Source organism: Triturus cristatus, chromosome 6, assembly GCF_964204655.1.
Source record: "Triturus cristatus chromosome 6, aTriCri1.1, whole genome shotgun sequence".
Taxonomy (NCBI): Eukaryota; Metazoa; Chordata; class Amphibia; order Caudata; family Salamandridae; genus Triturus; species Triturus cristatus.
The window spans coordinates 1,911,594,576-1,911,622,145 of NC_140589.1; the positions used below are offsets into that span (position 1 = coordinate 1,911,594,576).

At 47.6% G+C, this 27,570-nt stretch overlaps 1 protein-coding gene across 2 annotated transcripts in view; it reads left to right on the top strand.

Moving 5' to 3' along the window:
• Positions 1-2,664: 2,664 nt before the first annotated feature.
• LOC146822433 (uncharacterized) overlaps positions 2,665-27,570 on the top strand; it is a 35,395-nt gene continuing 10,489 nt past the window's right edge. Inside the window, exon 1 of one of the 2 annotated variants that reach the window (XM_085613528.1) lies at positions 2,665-3,111. The gene's annotated coding sequence lies outside the window, so the exon portion shown is untranslated. Of the gene's footprint in view, positions 3,112-3,133; positions 3,201-27,570 lie in introns of those variants that run through there. The other variant, XM_085613527.1, reaches the window with a different exon arrangement.

Genomic DNA, 27,570 nt, shown 5'->3' on the forward strand with positions numbered 1-27,570 from the left:
AAGAGATGATGGTGACCCTTGAGTGGGAGGAGCTATTGGAGGGCGGAGACACAACCCAGGTGCTTTAAATGTAGATTGGAGCCTGAACACATTATGTGAATCGCCCGTGAGGTGATGGGAAAGATTTTTGGAAGGTAACTATTCAGGCGGGTTAGATTTTGTTTTTAGATTAACTAGAATACAGAAGGCTTGCATGCAAGGGAACCGTTGTACGGGGACTTAAAGGTGTAATGAAAACGTGAGAGAAACAAGGGAGGTGGATCCGGGCATCAACTTAGTGGTGGCGTTTTTGGCTACAATTAGCGGGAAGACGTTAATGATGTGGATGAGTCATGAGGCAAGGGCTTGCAATGTTTTGAACATGAATGAACATGGGTAATCAGATCGAAATACTTGGTATTAAAACATTGATTTTTAAATTGTAGAATACCCCTGACGAAGGGCCATGGAAAGGCCCGAAATGCATTGGGTTATCGAGATGAGCTGATGAGGATTACTCGCGTACAATCCTAGCTACCGATTAAGGCCTGTTGGCATTTCTGCAGCGTTTAAGGTTACAGTGACAAATGTGAGACGTCCCTCATGTGACTATGGATAAAACTTGGAAATTATGAAAATACCTTCTTGATGAAACTTGAATACATTTTTAGCAAACCTGGATCAACTTGTTGCATCATTGGTATGCATACATTATCGCTGTGCCTCCGGAAATGGAGTGAGATGTCGCCCCATTTTTTCTATTGTTTAAAACAATAAGCTTAACACACCTTCAAGACTTAGCCTGAAGGCTGTTCTCCACAGCTACCACTAGGATAGCTTTCTTTAATGGTTGTCTTTTAACCTATCACCTTAAGAGTCAGATTGGACTGGTGCAAGGTGTCCCCTATAACTAGTGGACAGCATATGCCCGGCCAACTTCTCACACTCGCAAAGTTGAGGTGCGATGCCTCCGTCACACCTCAGAGCCTTGCCTGTGCCTCCCAAAGTTGAGGTGCGATGCCTCCGTCACACCACAGAGCCTTGTCTGTGCCTCTCAAAGTTGAGGTGCGATGCCTCCGTCATACCTCAGAGCCTCGTCTTTGCCTCCCAAAGTTGAGGTGCGATGTCTCCGTCACACCTCAGAGCATCGTCTGTGCCTTCTAAAGTTGAGGTGCATTGCCTCTGTCACACCTCAGAGCATCGTCTGTGCCTTCTAAAGTTGAAGTGCGATGCCTCTGTCACACCTCAGAGCCTCGTCTGGGCCTTCTAAAGTTGAAGTGCAATGCCTCTGCCACACCTCAGAGCCTCGTCTGGGCCTCTCAAAGTTGAGGTACGATGCCTCTGTCACACATCAGAGCCTTGTCTGTGCCTTCCAAAGTTGAGGTGTGATGCCTCTGTCACACCTCAGAGCCTCGTCTGGGCCTTCTAAAGTTGAAGTGTGATGCCTCTGCCACACCTCAGAGCCTCGTCTGGGCCTTCTAAAGTTGAGGTGCGATGCCTCCGTCACACCTCAGAGCCTCGTCTGTGTCTCCCAATGTTGAGGTGGGATGTCTCTGCCACACCTCAGAGCCTCGTCTGGGCCTCCTAAAGTTGAGGTGCAATGCCTCCACCACACCTCAGAGCCTCGTCTGGGCCTCCCAAAGTTGAGGTGCGATGCTTCTGTCACACCTCAGAGCCTCGTCTGTGCCTCCCAAAGTTGAGGTGCGATGCCTCCACCACACCTCAGAGCCTCGTCTGGGCCTCCTAAAGTTGAGGTGCGATGCCTCCGCCACACCTCAGACCCTCGTCTGGGCCTCCCAAAGTTGAGGTGCGATGCCTCCGTCACACCTCAGAGCCTTGTCTGCGCCTTCAAAGTTGAGGTGCGATGCCTCTGCCACACCTCAGAGCCTCGTCTGTGCCTCCCAAAGTTGAGGTGCGATGTCTCCGTCACACCTCAGAGCCTTGTCTGTGCCTTCAAAGTTGAGGTGAGATGCCTCAGTCACACCTTAGAGCCTCGTCTGTGCCTCCCAAAGTTGAGGTGAGATGCCTCAGTCACACCTCAGAGCCTCGTCTGGGTCTCCTAAAGTTGAGGTGCGATGCCTCCGTCACACCTCAGAGCCTCGTCTGTGCCTCCTAAAGTTGAGGTGCGATGCCTCCGTCACACCTCAGAGCCTCGTCTGGGCCTCCCAAAGTTGAGGTGCGATGCCTCCGTCACACCTCAGAGCCTCGTCTGTGCCTCCCAAAGTTGAGGTGCGATGCCTCCGTCACACCTCAGAGCCTCGTCTGGGCCTCCCAAAGTTCCGTGTAGGTAAAGTCAGCCTACCAGTGACCCCTAACGAGGGAAGAGAAGCCCCCCCCCCCCCCCGACCCTTTCCACCGCTGCCAGATAAAGGCAGAGCTAAAGCATGTGTCAGCATCGGCTCTATGGCACCCCCCATCAGCAGGCACTCGACTCAGGGACCCCGAGTGTTGCCTTCTGCCTGGGGGGCCACAGCAGCGGCTCACGGCCCAGCTCGGACCCCCGGCTCCTAACTGGCCGCCCGGCCCCTCCCCCAGGAACGGGGGCCCCAGCAAGGATGAAGGCTCTATTCACTCCCATTGTGGACTCCTGTCTACTCCTCATGTGACCTTTGTTTTCGCTGCTGGTCTAATCCTGTCTCGCGCCTTACATATATCTCTAAGGAGTGTCATCAACATACAAACCCCGCCTTCTCTGGCTGCACTGAGCAGTGGCGTAACGAAAATTTAAGGGCCCCCCTGCAATGTACACAGAGGGGGCCCGCTCCGGATTTAATCCGGAGCGCAGGGTTGAGTACTGTGCTGAGGGGGCCCCCTGCAGCTCGGCCCCCCTCGCCGCGGGGGATGCGTGGGCCTGTGTTAAACATCAACTCTCTGTCCTTCAGCTGGGGGTGACAGGAGGGTGTTCAGGAACTCTCCCCGGCTGACAACACCCAGCCCCCCCCCCCCCCCATGACTCACTGCTGACGTCACTGGTAATGGCGGGGGTAGATGGCAGACACTCCGATTATTTTCACCCGGCAGTGCTGCGTGAACTGAGGGCGCCGTGAGATCTGCTGTGGGAGACACAGGCTGGCGAGTTATTTTCACCCCGGAGTGCTGCGTGAGGAGAGCGCGCCGTGTGATCTGCTGAAGGTGAGTTGTGGGGTGGCAGATACAGACTGGCGAGTTATTTTCACCCCGAAGTGCTGCGTGAGGAGAGCGCGCCGTGTGATCTGCTGAAGGTGAGTTGTGGGGTGGCAGATACAGACTGGCGAGTTATTTTCACCCCGAAGTGCTGCGTGAGGAGAGCGCGCCGTGTGATCTGCTGCAGGTGAGTTGTGGGGTGGCAGATACAGGCTGGCGAGTTATTTTCACCCCAGAGTGCTGCCTGAGGTGAGCGCGCCGTGTGCTGTAGGGGAGTTGTGGGGTGGCAGACACAGACCCTCCAATTATCATGTTTAAGTACTGTGTGAACCGAGGGCGCCGTGTGATCTGCTGCAGGTGGGTTGTGGGTGGCAGACATTACTTTCACCCGGAGGTGCTGTGTTTGTACTGCGTGCAGTTTGCAGCTGCGTGTTCCTAGCCGAAGTGTAATGTTTGAAGTAATAGACGTGGGCACCGGGCACCTAAAGACTGTTATAATTGCAGTTAAAGAGACAGTACGAGAGCAGGACCTGCTTTGTTTTTAACCCTCCTGTCCAGGCCCTTGTCTCTGATCCGGTGCTAGTAGCTAGGGTGACCAGACGTCCCCGTTTTGCCCGGACGGTCCCCGTTTTTTGTGAAATGTCCCCGTGTCCCGACACTGTACTCCAATGGAGTCAAATGTCCCCGTTTTAGAACAGTGTCCGGGTTGAACAAAGAAATGTCCCGGTTTTTCACTGTTCCGGTTGCGCGCATGCTCTGTTTGCACAGCTTGGTGACGTCACTGAGGTGAGCGCTGTAGCAGGAAGGGAAATCCTTTGAAGAGAGACATGTTCTCTCGGGATTTCCCTTCTCTTTGTCTACACAGCGCCACCTACGTCATCATGCAGCTGGTTAGAACCACCTGTGACCGGCATGACCCTGATTTTACAGCCTGCAGCAATCCACCGTGACCCTGCTCTGCCTTAAAGCGAGCGAGGGTCGGACAGTCTCAAACTACAGCAGAATCCAGCAGCAGCTTCGTGACGCCTCCCCAGCCCTACCAGCACCGTCGGGACACTGCCTTGCATCAGAGCTGCATCATCCAGGAATCCTTGCCCTCCCAGCCTGCAAGCCCGCAACGTGTATTTCAACCCTGAGAGTTTTATCCGCACCAGTGCTGGCTTCCTGGGGGCGCCGTGTAGCGTTGCTTTCCCCCAGCAATTACCAGGCCTCACATAAATGTCAAGAGTGTGATTAATTATCTTCCTGGAGAGAGATCAGCATTTTGTATAGTTGAGGTTTTGACTTGGCTGAAGTTAGTGCAGAGGGTTAATATGCCTGCTGCAAAGAACGTGTACCAAGTAGATTACAGAGTGCGTATGATGTAAACAGATCAGCGGGTTACTGCTTTCAAAAGAGACATTTTTTTGCTACTTGCAATTTATAACTTAAAGTCCTAATATAGAATAGTGAGCTATTAACTTTCATCCTAGAACTGCATACACACTGCAAAGTATACATTATTAGAACATTGATTAATGTTTCAAAAAGGGTTAATCTGGCTAGAAATCGATTCTTAATATTAAAGAAAACTCCCAACTATGCTGTTTCTTTTTCGACTCTGCGTTTGTGCTTCTCCACACCAAGCACTCTTAAACTATACTGCCTACCAGTACGGATGACATGTGACTCCTACACTTTCAGTCCTTTGGCTTATGTAACATTTCCTATACACTGATTTACACACGTATGATTGATTGTCTCTGTGTAATGTGTGTGTGATGCAAAGTGCTTGAACACCCTACACTGGTATGAGTGGCGCTATATATAATGCATCTGATAGAGTGTGGTTATGGTGACTTGGTCACTGTTAAAGGGTGCTAGTGAGAGAATCCGTGGTGGAGGTGGTCATTGGGGGGGGCGCCAACAAACATTGTCGCACAGGGCGCCACCAGCACTAAAGCCAGCCCTGTCTTATATGTTATAAACTATTTACTATGCTAATGTGCGTAAATGTTTCCACGTAAATAAAGCAAACATTATTTATATTTCAGTCAACTGCGCTGAACGTAGGGGGAGTGCTTTATGGGAAGGAGTATTCTACAAACAGCAGTATCTGATTTTGACGATGACAGAATGTGTGTGTGTGTGTATATGTGTGTATATATATATTCACTGAAAAAACCATAGGTTTCACACATGTTATAGTTAGCGGAAATTTTACTGATAAAAAACCAATGAAATTCCCCCGTTATAGTTAGTGCAGGCAACTATAACTCACGCGACCGCAATCCTCTGCTGATGCTAATACTGTATTTAGACACTTATTTGCCCATGTCTTCTTCCATACATTTTTAGCTATACATATATTACAAATATTTTTTTTTCATAAAGACACATATGTCATCAGCAGAAGATTGCGGTCGCGTGAGTTATAGTTGCCTGCACTAACTATAACGGGGGAATTTCATTGGTTTTTTATCAGTAAAATTTCCGCTAACTATAACATGTGTGAAACCTATGGTTTTTTCAGTGAATTTGCAAGGTTTTTTAAATGCTAATTCCTAACTATAACGTGTGTGAAACCTATGGTTTTTTCAGTGAATTTGTACGGTTTTTTAAATGCTAAGTTACTTTACGCCATTCGTGGCGTGCGCGCCCACTTAACGCAGTTCGTTCCGTGCGCGCACGGTGCGCTTCGCGCACCGTGCGCGCACAGTGAGCACGCGGTGCGCTTCGCGCACCGCGTGCCCACTTTACGCAGTTAGTGCCGTGCACGCACGGTGGGCACGCGGTGCGATGACAAAGCAAGAAAGCACGTCAACAAATCTGTTTCTGCTTTCCTCCGTGACTATGGTATGGGTGCCATTTACCACAACAACTTGCGTTATGACATGCAAGACATTTATAGAGGAGATGGTGTGCACTTCAATGATGAAGGGAACAGAGTCTTCCTCTTGAACCTTAGACTCTGCATCGGTACTTACTTGTAGGTACCACTAAAAAATCATTTCATAAACACAACGGCTCTTTTTAGAGCCCCCTAATATCTAAACACTTAAATCTGATTTTCATTTTTTTTTTTTTTTTTTTCTACCGTACGCTTACCGTAAGCTTACCGTACGCGTACCCCGTGATTTTTTTTAAAATCAATAAATGTTTTCTTTGTACTTTACAGTCCTTCTTTGACCCCCTCACAAATGTAAGGGGGTCTGTAACTCTCCTCATTGCCCCCTTTCCTTGTTTTCACTCTTTTTTTTCAGAGTGAAATACACAAAATGGCGGCCGCCGCTTCCTGGTTTCGGCCGATTCGAATGTTTACTAAGATCTAAGAGCCAATCAGAATCGCGCACGCCACCGTACGCTTACCGTAAGCGTACGGTAAGCGTACCGTAAGCGGGCTCAGATATATATATTGATTTAAAGGCTATTTTCTCAGAATCTACTGAACAGATTTACACCAAACCTACAAAAGGCACTTCCTTGACCTAGGGACTACCTCTCTGCCAAATTTTGAGTAATTCTGTTCAGCCGTTCGGGCTGTAGCTCGTTCTAAAGGTCCTATGGAAAAATGCATGGGAAAAACGCGTTTTGGGACCCCCCTTTTATCTCAGCCCCCGCTTGACGGATCCCCCCGAGACTTTCAGGGTAGGAGCGGAGCGTAGCGCCCCACCTATTTTGAGAAATTCGCGAGGATTCGTCGACCGGCGCCAAAGTTATTCAAAATAGAATGTTGAGGTTTTCCTATGGAAACGTGGTCCTAACTATAACTACCTACTGGCGACCGCCAGTAGGTAATCTATCAAACTCACTAGCGATGCACTCGTTCACTTCCTCGTGGCAAAAACAAGAGCACAAACTCCTCTTCGATTGTGCAATTTTCTTTATTGTTCAGTTAACAATCCCAATATATATACTTATCTAATAAGAAAACAAACTTGGACTAAAGCAAATGTTGAGGCAAAGTCGGTTTAAATGGAATTAATGCTTACTGCCGATAAAAGACCTCTGATTTGTCATCTGTAATGCTTCATCTCGGTCTTGGAGGGAGCTGTCGTAGTCCTTTTTCTATGTTTATCACAGCTGTCAAATAGTCCTACTTTTATGTCGGTGGTTACTGCAAATCGTAGTCCTACTTCTATGTCTATGACCTGTCCCCGTTTTTTGTTTTGAGAATCTGGTCACCCTATAGTAGCGCCTAGACATATGAGTTCAGTCCAAGTGTGTCATTAAACAGTGCCATTACCAATCTTACATAGGTGTCTAGGAACAATGTAATTTACAAAATATCACCGCTCAGACTTAGGGTGACCAGATTCTCAAAATAAAAAACGGGGACAGGTCATAGACATAGAAGTAGGACTATGGTTTGCAGTATCTTCTTCTTTGATAGCTTTATTTCGGTCGGTGACCATAAAAGCACAGATAAAATATATACATAGACATGAAATACATAAATAATTCAGCATTTGCGATAAAAAGTTATTAAACAACAGTTATCAAAGTAGCAACAATAAGCCATTCTAATTCCATTCTTTGTTTCGGCCGTGGCCAAGAAAAAAAAATATACAGTACACATATTCAATCACTGATTAAAAAATAATTTTTTTTTAAGAGGGATCCAACGCCTTTAGAATACGGTTACGCGTATGCCAAACATTGGTAAGAAATTTTGTTAGTGCGAAGACAGTTGGGCCAGAGACATCAGATTTTAAAATCCTATACATTGGTGCATATTCCCTGCAGCCCATATTTCTTATCAGCGGGAGGAGCCAGTATTTTCGTGCTACCTTGTAGGCTGGGCAGAAAAAAGCCACATGCAAATCAGTTTCCTCCGTAGCATCACAAGCCGGACACTGCTTTGTGGTGGGAGCCGATGGCCAGGTGCTTGTAAAAGACCGGAAAGGCAGTGTGCCGTATCTCCATTGGAGAAACAGCTTCCGGGCCAGTACAGGGAAGATAGGATCCAATACCTTCTCAAACCTATAAAGATCCTTGCTTTGCAGAAACACGGAGGATAAGGACCCTTCTGCCTGGGTGGCTTGGGCCCTGGCTAATTTGTGTTCGTGATATACGTTAGCCAGGGACTTTTTGGAAATATTTAGTGCGGCTTTCGCTGGCTCAGTCCATAAATCGGGAAGCCCTATTTCCATGCAAGTGGCTTGGATGTTTTTGACCCAAGGGATATTGAGCACTTTTGGGTGATTCAGAAGTTCGACCAGTTCCGCCCTATATTCTGCGAGATCATTGCTACTCCACAGCCTACGCCAGAATACTAAGGGTCTCAGGTTTATTTCGTCAGCTAACGGTCGTAGGCCCAAATCAAGCCTCAGGGGGAGGAGCGGGGTGCTGGGCGGGAGTGCGGCTATCTGTCTTATAAACTTATTTTCCGTTAATGACAGACTCCGGCAAGGCGTGTGGCCCCATAATTCCGCCCCGTACATTATCGCTCCCCTAGCCTGGGCCTTATATATCTGGATTAGTGCCCCCAATGGACGGTATGATGAACCAGTCATCATCCGGGCGATACCCCCAGTGGTTTGCGTAAGTTTGAGGTTAGCCCTACTCTGGTAAGATCCCCAAGTCATGGTTTCGTTGAGAGTCACACCAAGGTATTCAAAGGTGGCCACTCTCTCGAGCCGTGCAGCTCCCAATTGCGGATTTGGGCTCTAGTGCCGATTGTAAGTTCCCCGACCCCCCGTTCACAATCCTCCAGAACAGACGTTGGTTTTGGGTCGCTAGTGCCTTGGTGAGTTCTTCCCACTGGTTTTCCTCCCATTCTACCTTAGCGTGGGCAGTGAGTTTCTTGTAAGCTCGCCTGCTTTGTTTAAGGCTATCCCCCCCCTAAACCCTCCTTGATTAGTCTAAGGAGTTCTGTTTTTGCCCTTCTGCAAGCTAGGTTGTACCATGATGTTTTGCCTTGTCGCCCCCCTTTTACTTTTCGTGAACTGCAGGTGAAATGAGGTGCCGCAGCTTTTATGAGGTCCTCATGGGCCTTGAACAATTTTCCCTGGGAGTCTTTATTGTTTACCTCGGTGTCCAAGCACCCCACAGTTTCCAAGATGGGGATTATCCCATCATAGAGCCTGGGGAGTTTATTTTTGCTTGTAGCCAGGTGCTCCCACCTGATCCTTCTCCTGTTATTGTCAAGGAGAAGCGCGGGGTTGTTCCCTTCCGCATTAATCGCGAGAGCTTGGGGGCCAGGGTGAACAAGGTCGAGCTCAAGTGCGTTATGGTCACTATCGGTCCTTTCCGTCACCCTGAAATCCTGGATTGTCGGCCACTTCACTATTTGAGCCAAGACATAATCCAGACGGGTCTCTCTTCCCGGTCTGTTGTAGGTGGTTTTACTGGGTATGTCGGATTTCATTCGCCCATTGCAAGCTCTGATTCCGAACTTTAGGGTGAGGGCTGTAATTTGTAGTGCTAGTGGGGTCCAAGCCTTCGGAGGTGGAGCTTCCACTAAAGGCACTGTCCATCTGGCCTCTTCTTCCGATGATAACCCATCCAGAAGGCCAGGGAGTGGCTCAAAATGAGAATTAAAATCCCCACCCACTACATAGAATGAATCACTCGGTAGGTCAGATATAAAGTTGGAGAGTTCATCTATGGTCGGTGATTCCTTTACAATTCCCATTGGCTTAGAATAAATATTAATAAACACAAGTTTAACTTGGTTGGGCCATAATAGTGAAATCGCAAGGATGTCTTCAGAGTTAGTCGACAGCCGCATTGCCACACAGCCCAGATGAGATGCGACCCAGGTCGTAAGCCCTCCTGACGGACGGCCTTTGCCTTCCCACCTCGCTGGAATGAAGAATGACATGTAGCCTTGGTGACCATAGTCCTCTCTGGCCCAGGTTTCCTGGAACATACATATGTCTCCAGTCTCAATATAATTTGCCCAGTCCGGGTCACCCAGTTTATTAGCCAATCCAGCAACGTTCCAGCAAATTAGCCTCAGATGATCAGGGGTATTAGATGCCGTGCCAGGGGGGTTAGAGGAGATGGTTCCAGACTCTACTGCAATCGAGGATTCTGGCGCATTACCAACAGTAGGGACCGATGGTTCGAAAAGTCCACTGGAGCCGTTCTCCACAGTTGTTGGCTCATTCAATATTCCAGAGGCATTGGCAACATTGTGGGCAGATAGATCATCCAGGAACACTGGGTTGTTCAGTGGCCCAGGGATTTTACCAACAGTCGGGGTGAATGGCTTGGAGAAACTGCAGGAGCCGCAATCTTTGGTCATTGGCGTATGAGCGGAAAGTCAATCAACCCCATCCAAACCATTCAAACAGTTGAAACGGTTAAAATGAAAATAGGGTGTATCCTGCAATTGGAGATTAGGGCGTTGTACATAGTCCTTATGTCTGCATCTATGTTCCATCCTTATCCACTCATCCTGTGATGGAACATGGTGCATGCGGATAGGGGGGAAAAAGAAGGATACTGGAAGGGTCTGAATAGTAGAATCCAGTGATCTATTTGTTCCTTCGCAGATGTGCAGAACAGTGCCCGGATCCTTAAAACTTACCAGGATACAATCCCCTATTATTGTTTTTCTGGTCTTCCCTAACCAAGGGACCCTTCTAACCATAATAATCTCATTATTAAAATGAGATGGTAGAGGTCGGTTCAAATTTAGCCATTTAATGACCTTATTCTTTAGGGATTGGTAGACCTCATTTTTCCCTGATCTTAATTGGGGGGCACCTGCTAGGACCACCGTTAGACTATTAGCTTCTGGCGGCAGATCTGGTCTCCGTGGTCTTGGGGCTTGCCAGCCCGGGGAAATTAGAGGGGCGCTGCCGGCTTCTTGATGGCCGCCATTAATCACTGTCTGGAAGCTTTGAGGGGCAGAGTCTATTGGTTGTAAAGGCCTATGAGTTGAGTTACTGCACGGTGCCTGGACTGAAATAGCCATTAATGGCTGCAGGGGGGGAACAGTAGGCACGCTCTGAGGGGGGACTTTATTAGCACCCTGTGGGACTCCTATTTTAGGAGGGTTTCCTGCGGGGAGATGAGGTCCCATATTTTTAGATTGCTTGCTAACTAAGGTGTTCAAGGTAGTAAGAGATGTCTCTAGTAGAGTGAGCCTAATCTCCACTTTTTTCAGGCTATCGCTAATGGGCTGCAGAAGGGAACAAAGTAGGAATTCTATACTCTCTATAGATGTGAGGGGGGGATTTATATTAGATGTATTGGCCACTGGGTCGTTATTAGTGACAGCTATGTTGGAACCGGGGGCCTTGGAGGGAAAAGCAATAGGCACAGTCTCATTGTCCCTCCCAGATTGTAGAGCGTTTGTATGTTTTTTGCCAAAATCTAGATGGAGTAGTTTGGCTTTCCCCCTCCCCCCCCATTGACTTCCTACTACGTTTGCTTGGAGGAGGCCTATGCAGCTCCAGCACAACACTTTGTTTTGGGTTACTTTTCTTAGTTGCGTGCAAAGGGGGAGTTTGGGTGACCAAATTAACGGGGGTAGCACATGTCGTAGGAGGAGTTGTGTCTGTGAACCTTCCAGGGGCCAACCCAGGGGAACTAGAAATTTCCCGAAATAAGAGGGGGAGGTCCTCAAGAGTCAGAGGATTTAAGCTATTGGGGGGCGTACCTTCCTCTTGGGACATAGGATGCGGGATGATCTCTGTCAGGGGTCTGCTCTTCATGGATTCAATGGAGCGCCGCGGCTCCGCCCTGCGTCTCTCCAGGGAATTTCCTTTGCCTGCATCTCCTTTGGCAGATTTGAAGTAGTTGTCCAGTGTCCCTGTGTTGCTACCCCCCTCCCTTAATGGCATCACCTTAATCAGATTGGGAAGTTAAAAGTAAGGGATATGGCCCAGCCCGGCCTCCTTTGGCCCCTGACGGCCACAGACGGCCCGCCCTGTGCCCGGGCTTAGCCCGGCGCCGCCCGCGCGCGTCCCGCGAAGCGGGAGGTGCGAGCAGCGGTTGTAGGTTTCCCCGGTGGCAGGGGGCGGGGCCTCAGGTGTCCGTTCAGCCCCTCCGTGTCCTGGAGCAAGATTGTGGCTGGGATCAGGTGCGTTCAGCCTGCGCCGAAAACGAAGCGTCTCCCGCGAAGCGGGGGGCGCGAGCAGCAGTTGTAGGTTTCCCCGGTGGCAGGGGGCGGGGCCTCAGGTGTCCGTTCAGCCCCTCCGTGTCCTGGAGCAAGATTGTGGCTGGGATCAGGTGCGTTCAGCCTGCGCCGACAACGAAGCGTCTCCCGCGAAGTGGGGGGCGCGAGCAGCAGTTGTAGGTTTCCCCAGTGGCAGGGGGCGGGGCCTCAGGTGTCCGTTCAGCCCCTCCGTGTCCTGGAGCAAGATTGTGGCTGGGATCAGGTGCGTTCAGCCTGCGCCGAAAACGAAGCGTCTCCCGTGAAGCGGGGGGCGCGAGCAGCAGTTGTAGTTTTCCCCGGTGGCAGGGGGCGGGGCCTCAGGTGTCCGTTCAGCCCCTCCATGTCCTGGAGCAAGATTGTGGCTGGGATCAGGTGCGTTCAGCCTGCGCCGAAAACGAAGCGTCTCCCCAATCTGTTATAAATCTGTTCACTTGTCTTTGTGGTATTTTTAATTATTGTATCCTTTAACAGCGGGATAAAATCACTGCCGTTATGCAAACTTTCCCCACTCGCTCAATTCCATATGTTCTGCGAGGGTTAAAACACGGTTCCTGGTGTTCTATATTACCCCCCACAACCTCCGCAAGTAATTCCACGGAGTGGGAGCTTCAGAATATGCACCTCCTGTTGCGCTCACGTCACGCTCCTAATCAGCTTGTGGATTCCCCGTCCTGCTCCATCCTTTTCCAAAATAGAAGAGCAGTATCCCTCGACATAAAAGTAGGACTATTCGACAGCTGTCATAGACATAGAAAAGGGACTACAATGACAGCTCCCTCCACAGACCGAGATGAAGCATTACAGACAACAAATCTGCGGTCTTTTATTGGCACCCCTCTCCTTTACACAGCAGCATTAGTACTTTTTATTACATTTACACTTTTGAGGACTATAGCATATATTTGCCAAAAATCAATAAAACATCACAGGCTAGCAAACGTCAGATTTACTAGCTTTATCAATGCTCGTTGCGATAGCTGAGCGTCAGCACCACGTAAAGTACAACTCACCAATGTTGCTCAGTTGCTCATGACAGAAAAGCATGGGAGGTAAACTGCGGAATGCTAAATTGCCAAGTGGCAGCCATGGACCAATGTACAAAAAAAAACACTTATCTCCAGGTATTACTGCCTTAGGGTCTTAAGGGTCGCAAAGGCTGGTCGACCACACAGTCCTCCCACATTTGCGTGGTCACTGCTGGGATGTCATGTTACCTTACTGGGGTATGTATAGTGCACTCTAGCCATTGGTATCATCTCATAGTGCAATAGTGTGAAGACCTGAGCAAAAAGCTCGAGCAGCGCTGCTCGCCTCTTCCACAGGCGTTAACCCTGCTCCTTTAAGTCCTTTCCAGCTAAACAGTTTGCCGTGATCTGAAAGGTCAGTCAAAAGGTCAAGTCATAGCTTTGATATGGAGAACACAGAGCATGCATCAATTGGTTAGGAATAAAACATGCAATGAGCAATGCATTAATCCTTGCACGGTATGCATAAGGGCTACTGAAAAGTTTGTATGGCTATGAATACAAACTATAGGACGAAGAAATATTGTTTTATCTAAAGTAGAAACTTTGGCTGGCACGATGACGTAGGTGGCGCTGCGTGTAAAATGTCTCTCTTCAAAGGATTTCCCTTCTTGCTACAGTGACAACACATGCTGTAAACAGTGCAAAGAGAGCATGCGCGCGCATGCTCAACCGGAACAATGAAAAACCGGGACATTTCTTTGTTTAACTGGGACACTGTTTGAAAACAGGGACATTTGAGTCACTTGGAGAAAAGTGTTGGGACACGGGGACACTTCCCCAAAAACGGGGACCGTCCTGGGAAAACGGGGACGTCTGGTCACCCTACTCAGACTGCCACTCCTTGGGAACTTGAGCTGAAATGGAAAAGAGGCCCCCAGAGCCAGGCGGGCAACTAGAGCCAAATTTCGGGGGGGGGGGGGGGGGGAAATGAGAAAGATTTCGGGGGGGGGGGGGCTAAGTAGTCTTCCAGCCATAGGCAGAGTGGCTGTAAGAAGGGGTGACAACACAACAAAAGCCTCATTAACGAGTAAATGGTCTTTTAAAGACCTTGAAGTACTCGGGTGCGGCTGCAATTAGACGGTCGCCAGCCCGCGAGGCTGTCTCAGCCGGGCTGTCACACACGAGGGGTGGGGGGGGGGGGGCTGAAGCCCGGTGAGCCCAATGGGTGTTGAGCGCCTGCCCAGAGCCACCAAAGAGTGTGGCCCCTGGTATACCACGTGATGAAGTTGGGGGCAGTGTCCCTGGATTACAACTAGTGGTCGAAGGGAGGGGTCTGAGGGGCACGGCATGCCCATGCTTTTGGCATTGTAGAAAGCCAGCTCCCCAACTTTTGGTGGCAGCACAACCGTCCCGGTATGTCTGATGCCAAGAGTTGAATGTAAGTCAGGGAGTCTCGTGCTGACACCGAGGGAACCGCCCCGGTATGTTTAATTCCAAGAGCTAAATGTAAGTCAGGGACACTCCTGTGCTGACACCGAGGGAACCGTCCTGGTATGTCTAATGCCAAGAGTTGAATGTAAGTCAGGGAGACTCCTGTGCTGACACCGAGGGAACCGCCCCGGTATGTTTAATTCCAAGAGTTAAATGTAAGTCAGGGAGACTCCTGTGCTGACACCGAGGGAACTGTCCCGGTATGTTTAATTCCAAGAGTTGTATGTAAGTCAGGGAGTCTCCTGTGCTGACACCGAGGGAACCGTCCCAGTATGTCTAATTTCAAGAGTTGAATGTAAATCAGGGGGTCTCATGTGCAGACACCGAGGGAACCGCCCCAGTATGTCTAATTCCAAGAGTTGAATGTAAGTCAGGGAGACTCCTGTGCTGACACCGAGGGAACCGCCCCGGTATGTTTAATTCCAAGAGTTAAATGTAAGTCAGGGAGACTCCTGTGCTGACACCGAGGGAACCGTTCCGGTATGTTTAATTCCAAGAGTTAAATGTAAGTCAGGGAGACTCCTGTGCTGACACCGAGGGAACCGCCCCGGTATGTTTAATTCCAAGAGTTGAATGTAAGTCAGGGAGTCTCCTGTGCTGACACCGAGGGAGGGACAGGCCGCTAAAGAAGCCCTTTCTCCGGAATGCCTGCTGCCTGGAATACATGCCAATGTGCACAATGTGTTCATCTGCGAAGCCTGAAAGCCAGTATTGGCTTTAATTGATGGACCCACTCGAGGCTTCTCGATGACGCACAATTATTCTTTCTGAGAGACATTGTGAAGAAGCTCCTAGCTACGCCGTGAAGTGTGTGCTTTTAACAAATAGTTATAAAAACATTTGCACTACGTACAGTCTGGGTATTACTTAAATCTATATTTTGAAAGCACTTTTTTATTTTAAGGTTTTGAATTGATAAACGGAATGTTGATTAAACTGGAAATCCCACCAGAATTATGCGGAACGGTCATTGCGATGAAAGGACCACGAGTCTCTGTGAAATGTTTATTTTTATTTTTTAATACCACTGTGTTGTGCAATAAAAACATCCAAGCTCGAAGTATGTATGTGAACATGTACTCTATATTTTCTATAGCAGGGATCATGGGTGTCTCAATAACGGTATTTAGAGCCACTGCGCTCATTGATGTAGTCGCACATTACAGGAGTACAGAGGGCACATCCCATATTACCACAGTACAGGACCCAGTTTACTGCCCCCAAGGGCAGCAGCCAGTGCTTACTGGTTCAAATTGCACCTTCCCATGCCCCCTCACCCACCCCAGCCCAGGGCACCTTCATTGTGCCTGCGGTTTACCTTGAACAACTGTAACCTCTTAAATCCTGGTTTAACTTATTTTATATCGGATGGACATGGAGTGTCCTGTGCTGTGACCATTGTTGAGAGATGAGCGGTATCCTTGCGCCCTTTGACCCTTTCCTTCATAAATTATGACCCTCGCCACCGCTCATCAGTGGCTGCAAATAACATATTCCACTCGGTGCATATAGAAAACACGTGTGAGCCTGGGCTGCCTTTGCCTTGTAATGACTCCCCAGAATGAAGAGAGGGGCATTCATTGAATATAAAACCAGCCGACGAGTCCAGGCAATCAGAAATCAAACTTCATGGCAGTCCTGTGAGTGCTGCACATGAGAGTTCTGCTGATCTGTTTGGGGAGCATCTGGTGTAGGGCTAATAATCCCCTTTACCGCATGTTCCCACATATATCACAGCTGAAAGGTGAGTTATGGCTCTGTCCATCACCCCCACCACACACACGTTGGATCTGCATAAAACCTGAAATCCCGGCACTAGGGTGTCACTTGCTGACTGCAGCCACATTTGATGCAATTTCAACAAATTATGCCAAAGTCAAAAACATCTGAATATTTTATCCCCCCCCTTCAAGCTTTCTGATTTAAGTTCTACATTATTGCCTTGTTTGCGGTTTATGTCTTTAGCGGTCTATTGTTTAGCGTGCCCATGTCATGTTACTGGCGCTTGTTTAACGTGCCCGTGTCATGTTACTGGCGCTTGTTTAGCGTGACCATGTCATGTTACTGGCGCTTGTTTAGCGTGCCCGTGTTATGCTACTGGCACTTGTTTAGCGTGCCCATGTTATGTTACTGGCGCTTGTGTAGTGTGCCCATGTCATGTTACTGGATCTTGTGTAGTGTGCCCATGTTACTGGTGCTTGTGTAGCGTGCCCATGTTATCTTACTGGCGCTTGTGTAGTGTGCACATGTTATGGTACTGCGCTTGTGTAGAGGGCCCATGTTACTGGCGCTTGTGTAGAGTGCCCATGTTAAGTTACTGGCGCTTGTGTAGTGTGCCCATGTTATGTTACTGGCGCTTGTGTAGTGTGCCCATGTTACTGGCGCTTGTGTAGTGTGCCCATGTTACTGGTGCTTGTGTAGCGTGCCCATGTTATGTTTCTGGCGCTTGTGTAGTGTGCCCATGTTACTGGTGCTTGTGTAGCGTGCCCATGTTAAGTTACTGGCCCTTGTTTAGCGTGCCCATGTCATGTTACTGGTGCTTGTGTAGCGTGCCCATGTCATGTTACTGGTGCTTGTGTAGTGTGCCCATGTTACTGGCGCTTGTGTAGTGTGCCCATGTTATGGCGCTTGTGTACTGTGCCCATGTCATGTTACTGGTGTTTGTGTAACCATGTTATGTTACTGACGCTTGTGTAGTGTGCCCATGTTACTGGCGCTTGTGTAGCGTGCCCGTGTCATGTTACTGGCGCTTGTGTAGTGTGCCCATGTTATGTTACTGGCGCTTGTGTACTGTGCCCATGTTATGTTACTGGTGCTTGTGTAGTGTGCCCATGTTACTGGCGCTTGTGTAGTGTACCCATGTTACGTTACTGGCGCTTCTGTAGTGTGCCCATGTTATGTTACTGGTGCTTGTGTACTGTGCCCATGTTATGTTACTGGTGCTTGTGTAGCGTGCCCATGTTATGTTACTGGTGCTTGTGTAGTGTGCCCATGTTACTGGTGCTTGTGTAGTGCGCGCATGTCATGTTACTGGCGCTTGTGTAGTGTGCCCATGTTATGTTACTGGTGCTTGTGTAGTGTGCCCATGTTACTGGCGCTTGTGTAGTGTACCCATGTTATGTTACTGGCGCTTGTGTAGCATGCCCATGTTATGTTACCGTTGATTGTGTAGTGCGCCCATGTCATGTTACTGGTGCTTGTGTAGTGTGCCCATGTCATGTTACTGGTGCTTGTGTAGTGTGCCCATGTCATGTTACTGGTGATTGTGTAGCGTGCCCATGTTATGTTACTGGCGCTTGTGTAGTGTGCCCATGTTATGTTACTGGCGCTTGTGTAGCGTGCCCATGTTATGTTACTGGCGCTTGTGTAGTGTGCCCATGTTATGTTACTGGCGCTTGTGTACTGTGCCCATGTTATGTTACTGGCCCTTGTGTAGTGTGCCCATGTTATGTTACTGGTGCTTGTGTAGCGTGCCCATGTGTGGAAGAGAAGGGAGCACAATCTGCCAGCCCAGAGAATAGGACCAGTGAGGGCAGGACCCCATTCCATATCATTTGGTGGCTGGATGGACGTCATGCATGGTAACTGTTTGTGTTTTGTAGAGTTTCACATTAGTATTTTCAGAACACAAGCCCGACAGATGGGTACTGAGCTAGTGTGAAGATGGTCTGATCAGTAGTGTTCTCCCGGTGGCTGGTCATAGCTCTCACGGGTTATAGTTCGGCCTAGTCCTCACTCTGGGTAAATCATGTCCCTGCTCTGTGATAGAGACAATAAACAACCTCATGTTCCATTGAGCTTATCCTCCAGCAAGCATGCATAAGCTATGTCGGATGTTTCCTTCTCAAGTCCTGCATGATGTCTGCTTTGGTGGGTGATGGCAGTTTGGGCCAGTCCATTCTGACCATTACCAGAAGCATCCTTTCACAGCCAGTTCCTGGTCCACATGCCCAGTTTGCATAGAGGGATGCACTGTATGGGACATGGCGCACTCTTCATTGGTTTGTTGATGGTCATTTGAGTGCAAAGCCCTTGTTATCGGGCCCATTGGCAGTTCTCGCCTTCAGATGTAGGTAGCCCTTAGGGTGGTTCCTTCATCGTGGATGCAAGCGCACTTCTTTGGCTCTGGTTAAGCTCCTGTGGCATTCTTTGAGTTTGCTATTGTTGTTCACCCTGATCATTGTCTTCTATTCTTTGTAGCTAAAAGAGTGGCTATTTGAGCTGTAGGACACAAGGCGCTTTAACCTCTTGCACGCGCGGCAATTTCTGCCGCGGTGCGAGGGGGGGCGGGGCTGGGCGTGGCGCCCAGGTACTCAGGACGGCTCCCGGCCGTCATAAATCATGGTGGGCGTGTGCTCATGACGGCCGGGAGCCGTCCGAACTCCGCCCACTAATTATTTTGCCTGCACAGGCGGGTAATTAGCCGCGCGTGGGTGGAGCGGCAACGGTCGGACGGATCCCGGCCGTCATGAGCACACGACTACCGTGACTCATGACGGCCGGGAGCCGTCATGAGCATGGAAGTGGTTAAGTGTACTTGCTTACACCTTGCTCCATTCTTTCTGGGCTCATATGCAGAGTAATTCACATATCCATATTTGGGAGGGAAATAGCATAGGTGCTTCAGGGGTCTCGTCTGTGGAATGGTACTTTGACCACCAAGAAGTTTACATAGGTGCGCAAAGCCCCCTTTAGGAAGTTTTATATGGTAACTTCAGTGGCGTTGATTAAAACACATTTAGGCTTGAAGGGCAGACGCGCGGGTACAATTCGTAGCGGTTGGGTCCGCGCCGGGATTGCCGTAATGAAGTGGAGCAATGCCTTAGGTGCAAGAACCGAAGCCTACGATGAGGTCGGGTCAGGAGCTCTTCAAGCCTTGCACGCACCCGAGGCCTCGCTCCTCTCCCGTTCGCTGGTCCCGGCGCGGATCTCACCACCCTGCCTTGCTTCAGCGATCCAGCCCCCCCGTTGCGGACATCGGACGCCCTACCTTCCCCTCCTTATCGTGCATGCGTTGCCGCACCTGAGGCTCTCCGGCCCCTCTTCAAATGTTGCTATTACGCTAACTTCCCAGGCACCCTTACCATTACCTTGTCCTGAAGAGATCCCACTATTCGTATGGGGATCGAAACGTCGTCGACCTACGTCTCTAAACTCAATACTTTATTGTATATCTGTTGATAGAGTATGAGATGCTGATCTGACTTTTACGTACTTTCGCTGTTCATTAAAAAATCACCTTTTTAAGTCACCAGCCTGGGTTAAGGAAATCGGCTGATTTCCCTTCTAACCTCCTCACGGCTAGCTCACTCATTGAATTGTTTATTACGTTTTCCTAATTATCACTATAAATACTTTTTCATCACTTGCATTGATCATTCTTTTGAACTCCAATTTCCTATTGTAGTAATTGTGATATTTATTCTGACTCCTGTTGAATGGGACCACTGTTCCTTAAAAGTACTTGTCTACCCCTGGTCCCGTCTGACCTTCAGGGTTTTCCTAGTCTCTTTTTTATGTTTTTAATAAGACAATCTAGTCATTCGATACACATCAATAACACATGCCTTCCTAGCTAGAGCGTTTTTTTAAAAATAAAAGTGAGTTTAATTTTGGATATGATTATTAGCATCAAAAAGATGCCTGCTCTTCTTGTGGAGGCATCGTGATAATGCTTTCACATTGTTTATAAATTAGGCTCACCCAACCCAGGTTGGGTGAGCCTATTGAGTTGCAAATACTTGTTTTTTCTTAATGTTGTGCAGCATTGGGAAAGGCTATACGTCTAAAAGGTGAGACTTCTTGACTTTGCTAATGTGTGTTTGACGAGGGCCAGACTACACACCCATTCTGGTTCCCATTTTCGTTAACAGCATGTAAATAAGATTCAGTTGGATATTGTGAAAATCTGGCATGGCTCCACCTGCAAAGGCTTTACTGACCAGGTAGGTTTACATGATGGCTCAATGTCATTGAGAATGCAATTCACCAGTGCTGGGTTATTCTTTTACAATGTCCTTCCTTTGAAGCAATCCCCACTGCCCCTTCTTCCCGGAGGCACTTTCTTTGTCTCCTTCACCTAAAGTACCCTGCTTGCCTTGCCTTTCCCTCCTCTCAGGCACTAGCCTCTGCCCACTCTCCTAGGCCCACCAAGGCGCTCTATGCACCCCTACCACCTAGGGTGACCTTTTCCCTTTATGTAATGAAGAATTCTTGTTGTGTCCTTAATAAATGCATAGTATTAATTTGCTAAAACAAATCCAGGATTGCTTTAAACTGTATCCCAGTAAGCCCCATACACCAGAAACGCAATCGATACGCTATCTTTAAGATTATTGGTAAAACACACAATTGGCATCACATCCATCCACTACTAAACACATAAGTAAAAAATATGTAAATTTACAATGCCAATAGCTCTAACTCTAACAAATGCGAGACCTATTGAGTTGCAAATACTTGTTTTTTCTTAATGTTGTGCAGCATTGGGAAAGGCTATACGTCTAAAAGGTGAGACTTCTTGACTTTGCTAATGTGTGTTTATTATGGTTGTAAACCTCCTGTTTCTTGGGTAGATATGGTCAGAGCCTCTGATCTCTGGTTACACTATGTGGAAGAAGCTCCGATTACCTGTCCAGATCCTGTCCCAGACTCCCTGATAGTATAGAGGACTCCCTTGCAGCAGTGGCTTATGTTTCCCACTGTTATTGTGATGCTCTTTGTTGTGTGGTCCATTCACTGGAAAAGTCTCTGTTAAACCTGACAGCCTTAGGGTGATCTTTCCCCAACTTTTTACCTGCCTCCCTCCATTTTCTGTGCTCGTTTTTGCTGGCTTTAGGACTCTGCGTAATTAATCACAGCTAATCAGTGCTAAAGTGTTTGTGCTGTCTCCCATAAACATGGTAACATGGGCTCATACTCAGCTGGCATATTTAATTTGCTTATAAGTCCCTAGTAAAGTGCACTACATGTGCCTAGGGTCTGCAAATTATTAGCTACTAGTGATCAGCAGCACTGATTGTGCTACCCACATATGCAGCCTGAAGAACCAGAACCTTTTGGACCTGGCGGCGCAGGGTACGCCCTCCGTCTTCTGGGTTCACCTGCTTCATTACACAGAGACACGGGACACTCTGTCGGCGTTAGAAGATTGGATTTATTTAGCTGCAGCTAGTACAGTTATCCTAGAAGTACACAAAGTAGGTTCTCAGGAGATTGCCACTTCACTCTGTGGCGCATCAGATTAAATACTATACAATACAGAATTATTAACGAAACACACGCCCCAAGCAAAGAAGAAAAGAGCCAATAGGGTAAGTGGAAAACAAAGCAGAACCAGTAAGAAAGGTTCGAAAACAAAAAGATCAGATGTCTCGAAGAGTCCGCTCCTCCAACTATGTTTGTTATCCCACCCCCGAACTGATTCATTAACAGAATACAACTGACTTGCAGGTGGTGAGATACGTTTGTGTGTATTGTTGGACGTGCCTGACACAAGAGAATGCTGGCAGGAGACAGTGAAGGCCAGTCGATAAGATATGATCAGGAAAAAATGGTGTGAGCCTACAGATAGTTGAAACAGGGATTAGGAGAGCCAGACCCGGATTAGTGTACTCTGCTAGTCCAAACACCAGTCTCGCAAACAAGGCCGAGGACGTATTTTGACACCAAGCTACGGGAAAGGCAGAATAGACTTCGTTCGCCGTGCTGCCTGAGTGATGGCAACACAAAATGGCGGCGGGTTACAAAATGGCGGGTCGATTCGATCGTGATCGAAAATCGAAGTTCCTCAGACCCTCCTTTTGCAAAACTCAGGCAAGATAGACTCACGTTAATCTGAGTCCACATCGATGGCCATGAGATCATCAAGCTGTTGTTGTAGCATCATCCTTATGTTTTCTGCTACTTGAGGTTTGGGTCTTGAAATGCACATAGTGGCACAAAGATCACAGATAGCGGGACCACAGTGCATACAAAGACAACAAGAAAATATGATTGTCAAAATTACTCCAAGGAATGTCAATACTTTCCAACCCCATTTGGACAGTAGTCCCCAAAACCATTCCGTTAAGGACCAATCTCCTTCGTCCTGATGAATAGACTCGGAGATTATATGCAACTTGGAAATCGCTTGTATACTGTCGGAGCGTCGTTAGGAATGAAAATACAACAGCTTGACCCGATCAATTTACATACTCCACCACGATCGGCAAGAATAATGTCTAAGGCAACTCGATTTTGTAAGGTCATAAGACGATCCGCCTGTAGTTCCGCCGTGATATTACTCAAGGCTCCTACAGTGATGTCTATTGTAGTCTCTACAACACGGACCAGTTGCCTTATATTGCTGCTGTTGGCCATTGGACCCCAGAAAGGAAGAAAACCTTTAAGGAAATCTCCTCCTTCTTGTCCCGTGGTGTCTTTGGAGTCAATAATTCCTCGGCTGAGACGGGTTCGGTGATAATTGGCAGAAGCAGTGTAAGTAGGAGGAAGAAGGAAAGCTAGGTAACAGGTACCAGAGAAACCCGCTGGCAACCAGGTATAAGCTCTATCATAGCAAATTAAATAGGTGCCTTGGGACGGTACTAGAGGAGGCGAGTTCAGAGAGGAATAAATGTATGTATAGGAGCAATTACTCTTTGGTACAGAGTCAGAAGAACAATCGTTTATTTTTAAACAGAAATTACCTTGGTGCGGTATAGTCCAGATTGGGGAGGATTTCTCCTTTCCCATTTTATTATTGAGACTCGACATGTATTGGGTGACGTTCCAATTGGTGTAGGCTTTTCTCTCATCGATAGAAATCTTGCTATTCTCCATGATTTTAGCCATAACTACCATACCTTTAATCAAGGAACTATGGCTAAAATCCGGATAATTAATTTGTGAAGCGGCAGACCGTCTGAATTTACTTTGATACGCATTTGAGAAAATAACAAAGAATGCCCAAGCGGAACCCTCATAGGAGAAAGGGAGAACGAAATATGGTAGTCCTTTCTCCGTAGTATGCGGCATAAGACCACATACCCAACAATCAGTTGTGTTAACCACTAATTGATGCTGGTGTAACAGCTGGACAAAAGAATTGTTGTAATATTCGGTTCTTCTGACAAGTTCATGTGAAGGAAAAGTATGAAAGAGGTGTGGAGAGATAGTAGAAGAAGGCAAAGAGGAGGAAGGGGAGGTGTTTCTTGACTGCAAAACATAAACAACCCAACCAATAATCGCCAGAGCAATACATAATGATATCAAAATACATAGGGTTATACTGTAACGACTGTACATTATTTTACAAGATGCTTTCTTCATTTCATTTCTTCTCTCTTTATTACTTGGTGTAGTTTCCATTTTCACTAGTGGATGCTCACGGCAATCTTCCTCAATCACTGAAGTCACGATGCTCAACCGTCCTATGACACTGAAAATCCTGCAGACCTATGGTCACTACTCAGGTCGTGACCTAGACTCCTACCGTGACCCTGCAACCTAAACAGAACACTACACAAGGGAGAAAAGAAAAAAAAAGTCTTCAAATGTTCTTTTGTCGGGGCCTAAGATTGTAGCGATCCTTCCCAGGAACACTCTGATCTTGAAACAATGTTTTTGGTTCAGTCGTGTTCAAGCGACGGTGCAAGGGAATCGCTTTCTGTAATATGTCGTCGTCCTCTTTCTCAGACAATGTCCCATTCAGGTGTGCATCGCTAAAGGGTATGAATCGTGGAACTGTTTCGCCTTCACAGTCACCAATCCCTCTACGAACCCACTGATCGAAAGGCAGGGGCAAAGGTACTTTCTTGCAGTGCACACCGTGAATCCAATTTTTCTTTCCTTCAACTTTAATTGCTGTCCTTGTTGCTAACAGAACCATTCGGGGCTTCCGCCATCTGGGCTCCAGATTCTTCTTCCTCTGAAAATTGCGGATGCAGACCCAGTCACCTGGACGGATAGAGTGACCTGGATCTGTGGAAGCCTCCGGCAAAGCACTCCGAACCTGTCGATGAAGGACATGCAATTTAGTTGTAAGGTCATGCAAATAGTCAATTAACATTGGGTAGGGCAAATCTGAGAACTTTTTAGGACGAGGTATTCCCCATACGTTGGCCGGACGGCCAAACACCACTTCGTGGGGGCTAAGTCCCAGACGAGAGTGTATTGCGGTTCTGGTGGATAGCAAAGCTAACGGCAAAGCATCAGGCCAATTAAGTCCCGTACTTGCTTGAATTTTCGCTAACTTCAATTTCAAGGTCCCATTGTAGCATTCTACCAAACCTGCTGATTGAGGATGATTTGCCGCATGGAACTTTTGCTTGATTCCAAGACCTGCACAAACTTTCTGCATGACTTGGCCAACAAATTCGCTCCCATTGTCACTCCAGACAATGCGCGGCAATCCAAATCTGGGAAAGAACTCTTTTAGAAGGATTTTGGCTGTGGACAAAGCTGTATTGTCTTTCAAAGGGTGTGCTTCTATCCATCTCGAAAAGGCACATACTACCACCAGAACATATTTGAGGTTGTTGCATCGATCCATGTGAATGTAATCGATTTGCAACACTTCAAATGGGTATGTCGGAGGAGCAAAGTGACCTGCTGGAGTGGGGGTTCCCTTTTCTGGATTATACATCAGACAAACAATACAATGCTTTACTACATTGTCTGCACATTTAGGGATGTTTTCATTCTGCCAAACTGGAGCTAAAAGTTTACAAATGCCTTTTGCACTAAGGTGAGCTGGACCATGAGTCATAGTAACCACTGGAAGTACATAAGCATCTGGTAACAACCATCGTTGATGTTCGGACAATTCTACCCAACAACCCATCTTATCTAACATTTCCGTACTTTCTTTCCACATGCTCAGCTCTCTTTCTGTAGCCTCTTTCTGAATCGTTTTCACGCTTTCCACTGTATTCTCACACATTCCTCTCTCTCCGACCCAATTCGCAGGACCTGCCATATACATTCGACTCATTGAATCTTTCGCTGTTTTCTTTGCTGTTTCATCAGCAAATGCATTTCCTCGTCCAACATCATCCGTAATCTTCTTGTGCGCACTACACTTCACTATCGCAATTTGGACAGGTAAAGTAAGTGACTCAAGGAGATCAGTCACTAACTGACCATGCTGTATCTTAGTGCCATGTGAAGTTAGGTAACCCCTCTCTTTCCAAAGACGCCCAAAATTGAACGCGACACCAAAGGCTTACTGACTGTCAGTGTACACGTTCACTCTTTTCCCTTTTGATAGTACACAAGCTCTCGTCAGTGCTATCAACTCTGTTGCTTGCACTGAGTTGTGCCTAATACGCGCAGTTTCCACAATCGTATGTAAGGTAGTTACAGCATAGGCTGAAACCGTATCCCCATTAGGCATTTTGAAGCAAGAACCATCTACCCATAGAGTCCCATCCGGATTCTCTAGTGGTGTGTCTCTTAGGTCAATTCTTCCTTTTGTCTCTTCCTCAGTACGGAAGAAACAGTCATGTTGATCCTCAACACTCTCCTCATTTGGAAAGGGCAACAAAGTAGCTGGATTCAGGGTATTACATCGTTTGATGTGTACGTGACTAGCCAAAAGCGTCAGCTCGTAACCAGTTAGACGTGCACTCGTAAGATGCTGTGTTTTCGTTCTGTTTAGCAAAGTATCCACTGCATGTGGCACCATGACAATAAGAGTGTTGTCTAACACTATCCCAGCGGACTGTCGGATAGAAATCGCTGCAGCTGCTGTGGCTTTGAGACAACTAGGCAATGCTTTTGCTACGGGATCTAACGTAGCCGAAAAATAAGCACATGGCCGCTGTCTATCTCCGAATTGCTGTGTCAAGACTGATAATGCACAACCCTCTTTCTCGTGAACATACAGCGTAAAAGGCTTAGTGTAATCTGGGGTACCCAGTACAGGAGCAGAACACAGAGCAGTGCGTAAATCAGTGAAACTCTTTTGGCACTCATCAGTCCAAGGAAGGGGCTGTGGTGTATCTTTTAAAGTGAGTGCCAACAAAGGTTTGGCAATCATAGAGAAGTTAGGGATCCACTGTCTACAATAAGAAGTGATTCCCAGAAAAGCACGTACTTCCCTTTGTGTGGATGGCACAGACATTCGCGCAATCGCCTGAATTCGTTCTGGTGTCAATCGTCGTCCCTCCTTTGATAGGAGATGACCCAAGTAGGTAACCTCTAGACAAACATACTGTAGTTTGGAAAGTGAAACCTTGTGATTCAGCTTAAATAAGTGACGCAATAGTGCAACAGTGACACTCTCACAGATATCTTCTGAATCGGCAGCGACTAACAAGTCGTCCATGTATTGGATAAGAGCAGCACCACACGGTAAGTGAAAAGTATCAAGATGACATTTCAAAGCTTGGCTGTAAATGGAGTGACTTTCACAGTACCCTTGGGGTGCGCGCTTAAATCGGAAGCTTCGGCCTCCAAGAGAAAAACCAAAAATGTCCCTACTCTCTTCTGCAATTGGAATACTAAAGAAGGCATTCTCTAGATCAATAACAGAAAACCAAGTCGCTGTGGAAGGTATCATGGTCAACAAGGCAGTGATATCTGGAACAACTGGAAATTGTGGAATCACAATTTTGTTTACTTCTCGCATATCAATCACAAATCGGTACACAGGAGGCTGAGAAGGATCAGTACGTTTAAGAATAGGGAGAATAGGACTATTGCATGTGTTACCTCTCGTTTCTTCGACCACATCCTTCTGAATAAGATCATGAATGATTTCCAAAAGTGCTTTTTCACCCTCAGCAGAAATTCGGTATTGTGGGATACGTGGTAATTCAACATTGGGCTTGAGAGTAACAACATAAGGCGGTATCTCAAGACAACCCACATCATTCGGACCCGTGGCCCAAAGTGCTGTCGGAAGAGAAAGCAACTCAGGAGGAAACTGATCTCTAG